The following is a 953-nucleotide window of genomic DNA, read 5'->3' on the forward strand; positions in this document are numbered from 1 at the left end:
TCGTTATTTGAAGTAATATCAATCGATACTTTTTTATTTAAATCATATATAGCAACCGAAGAAAACAGACAGTGAGGTCAAAAGGTGAAATCACAAACATGCAAAAAGATGTTTACCCTAAAATTTTCCCGCCAAAGGTTTCAAGGACGAAGCCAAAGGGCAACACTTGGACGCCATATATGTTAACTTACGGTCATCTTATATTTTAATTTCGTTTTCTATTTGCATGTAAATTATCGACGTTGTAGATGTTTATGGTGAGGCTAGATAAGATGGCCAAGAGTTAACCTCTGTTCGTGTTTTTTTTTTCTTCATCTAACCTCAAATATGGAAGCCAAATTCTGATAGGAGTTGAAGAAAAAACAATTTAACAATTAAACAAAACATGCTGTGTAGCCTATCCTGTATATTCTCCTCATTTTCCATTTTTTTAACATGAGCATATGGTTTCTGGATGTTTACCAACCGTCTCTCAGTTCAACATACTCTCACCTAAGCTACGTATTTAGCTGATGAGTCAATGGAGTATTTGCTCTCAAAGATAGCTCTCTCTCACCATGTCTCCACAAAATTGTAAACTAATGATGGCTGGTTCTCCATCCTCTCCTTATATACGATGTTGTTCATCATTGTTACTATCATCAGTAGAAAAACTGTTGTTATTGATAATAATATTATTATCGGTAGATGCGCTTAGTTTTCGGTTGTCTTTGGTATCTATTTTTGCATTATTTTATAAAAGACTGTTTTAGAAAAACCTGCTATTCTAGTAGTTTGAGCAATCAGGTGCGTGTGCGGGTTTTTAGCGACTGCACGCGGCACCACACCATATCACCTGAGATGTGTCAGGTGCCGTGACACCTTGTGTCAAGTGCGTGATGTCGTGGAGGAGTGAGGGATGAGGGTAGGGGGGAGGGGTCTCATTCACAGCAAAGTTCTACCAATATTCTTGT

This window comes from Penaeus monodon, chromosome 19 (genome assembly GCF_015228065.2).
Source record: "Penaeus monodon isolate SGIC_2016 chromosome 19, NSTDA_Pmon_1, whole genome shotgun sequence".
Classification (NCBI taxonomy): domain Eukaryota; kingdom Metazoa; phylum Arthropoda; class Malacostraca; order Decapoda; family Penaeidae; genus Penaeus; species Penaeus monodon.